General features: G+C 38.9%; 1 non-coding gene across 1 annotated transcript; it reads left to right on the top strand.

Annotated features, from left to right (window-relative positions):
* Positions 1-5638: 5638 nt before the first annotated feature.
* Positions 5639-5746, top strand: LOC148565152 (small nucleolar RNA R71). The gene has a single exon (XR_015884109.1). It is a non-coding gene; the product is annotated as a small nucleolar RNA R71 (small nucleolar RNA).
* Positions 5747-6938: the final 1192 nt, after the last annotated feature.

The raw sequence follows: 6938 nt of genomic DNA, 5'->3' as shown, positions 1-6938 counted from the left end.
AAGGGAAAGATATTTTTTGATTTTTGAATTTTTTTATGAAGAGAGAGAAAAACAAGAAAAATGATGCAATGCATGAAATTTTTAGATCAAAACATGTGATGCATGCAAGAATGCTATGAATGTCAAGATGAACACCAAGAACACTATGAATGTTAAGATGAACACCAAGAACATATTTTTGAAAAATTTTTAATGCAAAGAAAACATACAAGACACCAAACTTAGAATTCTTTAATGCTTAGACACTAAGAATTCAAGAATGCATATGAAAAACAAGAAAAGACACAAAACATGAAATCATCAAGATCAAACAAGAAGACTTACCAAGAACAACTTGAAGATCATGATGAACACTATGAATGCATGAATTTTCAAAAAATACAAGATGCACATGCAAATGACACCAATCTTATAACATGACTCATGACTCAAACAAAAAAACACAAAATATTTTTTTTTTATTTTTATGATTTTCTAATTTTTTTGGATTTTTATTTTATATTTTTCGAAAATTATTTAGAAAGATAGAAAAATAAGGATTCCAAAATTTTTAATATGAATTCCAGGAATCTCGCATTCTTAATTTAAAGCTTCAGTCCAGGAATTAGACATGGCTCACTAGCCAGCCAAGCTTTCAATGAAAGCTCCGGTCCAAAACACTAGACATGGCCAATGGCCAGCCAAGCTTTAGCATGTAATTCAGACATGACATGCCTGACATACCCTACAGTCGTATAACAGCTAATGGTTGGAAGCCTCAGTCCAAAAGAATTTAGACATGGCTTTACAGCCAGCCAGGCTTCACATGTTTCATGAAACACTAGAATTCATTCTTAAAAATTTTGAATCTAATTTTTTTTTTCGAAAATAAAAGAAAAATTTTTGAAAGATTTTTGAAAACTTTTTGAAAAGAAAACGAAAAGAAAGTTACCCAATCTGAGCAACAAGATGAACCGTCAGTTGTCCAAACTCGAACAATCCCCGGCAACAGCGCCAAAAACTTGGTGCGCAGAAATTGTGATTACACTTTGATTATGTAAAATTCATCGCTCTTTCTTTCCCTGGTAATGGCGCCAAAAACATGATGCCAATACCATGGTTCACAACTTCGCACAACTGACCAGCAAGTGCACTGGGTCGTCCAAGTAATACCTTACGTGAGTAAGGGTCGAATCCCATGGAGATTGTTGGTATGAAGCAAGCTATGGTCACCTTGTAAATCTCAGTCAGGCGGATATAAATTGATAATGGTGTTTTCGAATAATAATTAAATAAACATAGAATAAAAGATAGAAATACTTAAGTAAATCATTAGTGAGAATTTCAGATAAATGAATAGAGATGCTTTCGTTCCTCTGAACCTCTGCTTTCCTGCTATCTTCATCCAATCAGTCTTACTCCTTTCCATGGCTGGCTTTATGTGATACATCACCATTGTCAATGGCTACTTTCGGTCTTCTCTCGGGAAAATGATCCAAATGCCCTGTCACGGCACGGCTAATCGTCTGGAGGCATCACCCTTGTCAATGGTTTCATCCTATCCTCTCAGTGAAAATAGTCAATGCACCCTGTCACGGCACGGCTATTCATCTGTCGGTTCTCGATCATGCTGGAATAGGATTTACTATCCTTTTGCGTCTGTCACTACGCCCGGCAATCGCGAGTTTGAAGCTCGTCACAATCATTCAATCATTGAATCCTACTCGGAATATCACAGACAAGGTTTAGACCTTCCGGATTCTCTTGAATGTCACCATCATTCTAGCTTACACCACGAAGATTCCGATTAAGAGATCTAAGAGATACTCATTCAATCTAATATAGAATGGAGGTGGTTGTCAGGCACGCGTTCATAGGGAATGATGATGATTGTCACGTTCATCACATTCAGGTTGAAGTGCGAATGAATATCTTGGAAGCGAAATAAGATGAATTGAATAGAAAACAGTAGTACTTTGCATTAATCTTTGAGGAACAGCAGAGCTCCACACCTTAATCTATGGAGTGTAGAAACTCTACCGTTAAAAATACATAAGTGAAAGGTCCAGGCATGGCCGAATGGCCAGCCCCTCTGATCTAAGAACCAGGCGTCCAAAGATGTCTAATACAATAGTAAAATGTCCTATTTATAATAAACTAGCTACTAGGGTGTACAGAAGTAAGTAATTGATGCATAAATCCACTTCCGGGGCCCACTTGGTGTGTGCTTGGGCTGAGCTTTAACTTTCCACGTGCAGAGGCCATTTGTGGAGTTGAACGCCAGGTTTTGATCCATTTCTGGCGTTCAACTCTGGTTTTGGATCCCTTTCTGGCGCTGAACTCCAGAATTGGGCAGAGAGCTGGCGTTGAACGCCAGTTTACGTCGTCTAAACTTGGGCAAAGTATGGACTATTATATATTGCTAGAAAGCTCTAGATGTCTACTTTCCAACGCAATTGGAAGCGCGCCATTTCGAGTTATGTAGCTCCAGAAAATCCACTTTGAGTGCAGGGAGGTCAGAATCTAATAGCATCAGCAGTCCTTCTTCAACCTCTGAATCTGATTATTGCTCAAGTCCCTCAATTTCAGCCAGAAAATACCTGAAATCACAGAAAAACACACAAACTCATAGTAAAGTACAGAAATGTGAATTTAACATAAAAACTAATGAAAACATCCCTAAAAGTAACTAGATCCTACTAAAAATATACTAAAAACAATGTTAAAAAGCGTATAAATTATCCGCTCATCACCCTTCTTTGGATTTCATGTCGGATCTCTGGATACTCATTTCACTTGAGCTTGAAAGGGACCTCGGGGATCACCTTCTTCTTGGCCACAACATCATAGAAGTGGTCTTGATGGGCTTTGGAGATGAATCTTTCCATCTCTCATGACTCAGAGGTGGAAGCTTTTGTCTTCCCTCTCCCTTTTCTAGAGGATTCTCCAGTCTTAGGTGCCATCAATGGTAATGGAAAAACAAAAAGCTTATGCTTTTACCACACTAAACTTAGAATATTGCTCGCCCTCGAGTAAGAGAAGAAAGAATGGATGAAGAAGAAGAAGAAAATATGGAGGAGAGGAGGGAGAGGTGTATTCGGCCAAGAAGGGGAAGAGAGGGTTGTGTTGTGTGAAAATGAGGAAGAATGGAGGGCTTTATATAGGGAGGGGAGGGGGGTTTAGTTTTGGCCATATAGGGTGGGTTTGGGTGGGAAATTGATTTTGAATTTTGAAGGTAGGTGGAGTTTATGAGGTAGGTTTATGGGGAAGAGTGGATGGATGTGAGTGGTGGTAGTGATAGGAAAGAGAGATTGAGGTGATTGGTGAAGAGTTTTGCGGAAGAGTGTTCATTGGGAAGAGAGGATGAACATTGAGAAGAGGGAAGAGAGTGAGTGGAGGTAGGTGGGGATCCTGTGGGGTCCACAGATGCTGAGTTGATCCTGTGGGGTCCACAGATCCTGAGGTGTCAAGAATTTGCATTCCTGCACCAATTAGGCATGTAAAATTCCTTTGCATGCAATTCTGGCGTTTAAACGCCGAATTGATGCTTGTTCTGGGCGTTCAGCACCCAGATGCAGTATATTTCTGGCGTTGAACGCCAGCCAGATGCTTGTTTCTGGCGTTCAGTGCCAGCTCTTCCTCAGTGTACATTTCTGGCATCTGAACGCCAGGATGCTGCTTGTTTCTGGCGTTCAACACCAGATCCATGCTCTGTTCTGGCGTTGAACGCCAGCCAGATGCTCCTTACTGGCGTTTGAACGCCAGTGAACTCCTCCTCCAGGGTGTGCTGTTTTTTATGCTGTTTTTGATTTTTCTTCAATTTTTTCAGTTATTTTTGTGACTCCACATGATCATGAACCTATGAAGACATATAACTAATAAAAAATATAATTAAATAAAAATTGGGTTTCCTCCCAACAAGCGCTTCTTTAATGTCAATAGCTTGACAATGGGCTCTCATGGAGCCTCACAGATGTTCAGAGCATTGTTGAGACTTCCCAACACCAAACTTAGAGTTTGGATATGGGAGTTCAACACCAAACTTAGAGTTTGGCTGAGGCCTCCCAACACCAAACTTAGAGTTTGACTGTGGGGGCTTTGGTTGACTCTGTTTTGAGAGAAGCTTACTGTGCCTCTTTCCCATGTTTACAGAAGGATGTTCTTGAGTTTTAAACTCAAGGGAGTCCTCATTCAATTGAAGGACTAGTTCACCTCTGTTAACATCAATCACAGCTCTTGCTGTGGCTAGGAAGGGTCTTCCAAGGATGATGGATTCATCCTCATCCTTCCCAGTATCTAGGATTATGAAATCAGCAGGGATGTAAAGGGCTTTAACCTTTACTAATTTGTCCTCTACTTGTCCATAAGCCTGTTTTCTAGAATTGTCTGCCATCTCTAATGAGATTTTAGCAGCTTGTACCTCAAAGATTCCCAGTTTCTCCATTACAGAGAGTGGCATGAGGTTTATTCCTGACCCAAGGTCACATAGAGCCTTCTCAAAGGTCATGGTGCCTATAGTACAGGGTATTAGGAATTTTCCAAGATCCTATTTCTTCTGAGGAAATCTCAGTTGATTCAATGCATTTAGTTCAATGGTGAACAGGGGAGGTTCATCTCCCCAAGTCTCATTTCTGAATAAACTGGCATTCAGCTTCATGATTGCACCAAGGAACTTGGCAACTTGCTCTTCAGTAACATTCTCATTCTCTTCAGAAGAGGAATACTCATCAGAGCTCATGAAGGGCGTAAGGAGGTTTAATGGAATCTCTATGGTCTCTAGATGAGCCTCAGAGTCCTTTGGTTCCTCAGAGGGACACTCCTTGATGATCACTGGACGTCCCAGGAGGTCTTCCTCCTTGGGATTCACGTCCTCCCCTTCCTTCTTGGATTTGGCCATGATGATTATATCAATGGCCTTGCACTCTCCTTTTGGATTTTCTTCTGTATTGCTTGGGAGAGCATTAGGAGGGGTTTCAGTGATCTTCTTACTCAGCTGGCCCACTTGTGCCTCCAAATTTCTAATGGAGGACCTTGTTTCATTCATGAAACTCACAGTGGCCTTAGATAGATCAGAGACTAAGTTTGCTAAATTAGAGGTATTTTGTTCAGAGTTCTCTGTCTATTGCTGAGTGGATGATGGAAAAGGCTTGCTATTGCTAAACCTGTTTCTTCCACCATTATTAAAGCTTTGTTGAGGCTTTTGTTGATCCTTCCATGAGATATTTGGGTGATTTCTCCATAAGGGATTATAGGTGTTTCCATAAGGTTCACCCATATAATTTACCTCTGCTATTGCAGCGTTCTCAGGATCATAAGCTTCTTCTTCAGAAGATGCCTCTTGAGTATTGTTGGATACAGCTTGCATTCCATTCAGACTCTGAGAAATCATATTGACTTGCTGAGTCAATATTTTATTCTGAGCCAATATGGCATTCAGAGTATCAATTTCAAGAACTCCCTTCTTCTGAGGCGTCCCATTACTCACAGGATTCCTCTCAGAAGTGTACATGAACTGGTTATTAGCAACCATGTCAATGAGTTCTTGAGCTTCTGCAGGCATTTTCTTTAGGTGAATGGATCCACCTGCAGAAGTATCCAATGACATCTTAGCTAATTCAGACAGACCATCATAGAATATATCCAGGATTGTCCATTTTGAAAGCATGTCAGAAGGACACTTTTTGGTCAGTTGCTTGTATCTCTCCCAAGCTTCATAGAGGGATTCACCTTCTTTCTGTCTGAAGGTTTGAACATCCACTCTAAGCTTGCTCAGCTTTTGAGAAGGAAAGAACTTGGCTAAGAAAGCCTTGACCAGCTTATCCCAAGAGTTCAGGCTATCCTTAGGTTGAGAGTCCAACCATATTTTAGCTCTGTCTCTTACAGTAAACGGAAAAAGCATGAGCCTGTAGACTTCAGGATCTACTCCATTAGTCTTAACAGTATCACAGATCTGCAAGAATTCAGTTAAGAACTGAAAAGGATCTTCAGATGGAAGTCCATGAAACTTGCAGTTTTGTTGCATCAGAGAAACTAATTGAGGTTTCAGCTCAAAATTGTTTGCTCCAATGGTAGGGATGGAGATGCTTCTTCCATGTAAATTGGAATTAGGTGCAGTAAAGTCACCAAGCATCCTCTTTGCATTATTATTATTTTCGGCTGCCATCTCCTCTTCCTGTTCAAAAATTTCTGTAAGGTTATCTCTGGATTGTTGTATTTTAGCTTCTCTTAGTTTTCTCTTCAGAGTCCTTTCAGGTTCAGGGTCTGCTTCAACAAGAATGTTCTTGTCCTTGCTCCTGCTCATATGAAAAAGAGGGAACAGAAAAATAATAATAATAGGGATCCTTTTTACCCAGGTATAGAGGTTCCCCTGTGTGAGTAGAAGAAGAAAAGAATGTAATGTAAAGAAGGGAAGAAGAGAAAATTCGAACACAGATGGAAGAGGGGGTTCGAATTTGGGTGAGATGAAGTGTTAGTAGATGAATAAATAAATAGAAGAAGATGAGAGGTGAGAGGATTTTCGAAAATTAAAAATTAAAATTTAAAGTTAAATTTTGAAAATAGTTTTTGAAAAAAGGTTAGTAATTTTCAAAAATTAGGAATGAAATAAAATTTAAAATCAAAAATTGAAATAATTAGTTAATTAAAAAGAATTTTTGAAAAAGAGGGAGATATTTTCGAAAATTAGAGAGAGATAGTTAGTTAGGTAGTTTTAAAAGAGATAAGAAACGAACAAAAAGTTAATTAGTTAGTTGAAACAAATTTTGAAAATCAAATTTTTAAAAGATAAGAAAATAAGAAGTTAGAAAAGATATTTGAAAAAGATAAGATAAAAAGATACTTTTGAAAAGATATGATTGAAATTAGTTTTGAAAAGGATTTGATTTTTAAAATCACAATTAATGACTTGATTCACAAGAAATCACAAGATATGATTCTAGAATTTAAAGTTTGAATCTTTC

Source organism: Arachis ipaensis, chromosome B5, assembly GCF_059453495.1.
Source record: "Arachis ipaensis isolate K30076 ecotype BB chromosome B5, ASM5945349v1, whole genome shotgun sequence".
Classification (NCBI taxonomy): Eukaryota; Viridiplantae; Streptophyta; class Magnoliopsida; order Fabales; family Fabaceae; genus Arachis; species Arachis ipaensis.
The sequence above is the reverse complement of the archived record's forward strand: the minus strand, read 5'-3'. Positions and strand labels throughout refer to the sequence as shown.